This window comes from Triticum dicoccoides, chromosome 6B, assembly GCF_002162155.2.
Source record: "Triticum dicoccoides isolate Atlit2015 ecotype Zavitan chromosome 6B, WEW_v2.0, whole genome shotgun sequence".
Lineage (NCBI taxonomy): Eukaryota > Viridiplantae > Streptophyta > Magnoliopsida > Poales > Poaceae > Triticum > Triticum dicoccoides.
In genome coordinates, this window is record NC_041391.1 from 19,786,551 (window position 1) to 19,788,325 (window position 1,775).

A 1,775-nucleotide genomic window follows, 5' to 3' on the forward strand; every position below is an offset into this window, starting at 1 on the left:
CCCGCTGAAAGCCCGCTAAAGCCCGTCTGCCTGTTCCTGTATAAAAACCTAACCCTAAATTCTCCTGCTCAGCTCCCCCACTCTGTCCTCCTTGGCCCCCTCCCCCGTCTCCCACAGCACGCCGCCACCCACCACTCCTCGCGTCCTTCCCACACCTTGCCGCCGGCCCTCCCCCTCCCTTCCCCTTGCCTCGTAGATCCAGCAACAACCAGATCCGCCGTAATCCCCACCCACCCATCCTTCTCGCGACACATCTTCGACCCCTTCGTCCTCTAGTCCGACTAGATCTGCTGCTCCTCGTCTCCAGCGCTCGCCCGTGACCCCTAGCGATGGCTAGGGTTTTGGCCGCAGCATCGTGTCCAGCGCTGCGCATCTTCGACGACTCCTCTCCGCCCAAACAACGCATCTCAGACGGCTCCTCTCCGTCCATATCATGCCCCCTCGCGCCCATCTTGCGGGCTGCATGGTGCTGTCGCTGTCCAACGTCCGGCGGCTGGCGACCAACTACTGGGCTGCCGTCGACGAGACCTTCTTCTCCATCAAGGTTAGCCCCCCGCCTGACCCAGGTCACACTAACCTCATCCCTGATGCCCCCGCCCCCTCTCGTGATTCAGTCTGAACCCCCTCATGCATGTGTGCAGGAAGTGTAGGGCCCAACAGTTCGTGAATCGTTTCTGAGTACTTGGCATTCAAGGAGCAGCTTGTCGATGAGTATTTAGTTCAGGATGACATCTTAGCAGCGTAGGTAACTTGTTCATTCTACTTGTACAACCTACTGAATTCATTCTCTCTATGTGGACAATAGTTAAATTTGTGCTTGTGCTTGATTCACCCACTACTCCATATGCTGTCTTTGGGTTCAGAGTGTGTTGATGGCTCGTCCAATTGATGAACTGGTTTTAGTCGCTGATGTATCTAAGGGAGGAAGACAGGGAGTGATATAGTTGTGCAACTGCTTGCTTCTGAAACCTTATTATTTTGTTTGTGTTTTGTAAGATTGCAGGGCACACCTCAGTTGGAAACACATCTGCACTAGAGCAATTTTGTTTCAGAATGCCACATTGGTGGTGATGTCTGAATGCAACTGTGCCAAGTTAAAATCTTATTGATGAGTTTTCTTCCAATCGTTGTATACTACGGTACCTATTTCACTAGAAATGTTAGATTCTTTGGTGCCCCTCAGTTTAGTCAGTCAGTTAATCCCCTTGTTCCTATATAGATAGTACTTAATGATGCATGCGTATTTGGATAGTTCGCTTCACAACTTTTCCTATCTAGATTGATAACAAAGGTCCAACACTATCAGGGTCAATTGCAGCCTTCTCTATCTCTAAGAGTGTGTTTTGTGTGCGTGCTAACAAGGTGGCGGCAGCTGCTATCAAGAGCTCCGGTGTAGCAGCTAGTGTGCTCTGCATGCTTCCTCTCTGAATCTTTGACACTAAAATTTTCTCTTAATTGTTTCTGTATCTTGCACACTGCAGGGTACCACATAGTGATAAAATGCAGGGTACCAAATAGAGACAAACTGCTGCACTTTGGTATGTGGTCTTCTATTAACATGTCGACATGTTCTGTTTAGAGTTTTCTCCCTAGGCATTTCTTTTTCATTCGTTGTCATCTCCTGCACCCCGCTGAATATGTATTCCAGAAATGAGTTTAATCTGAATCTAATAAGAAAATTACATTGTTACATTGTGACAGTCATATAGTAAGAATATAGAGGTTTAAACCTATTAATTTGGTACTAAGCAGATGTATTAATGTGTCAGTTTAGA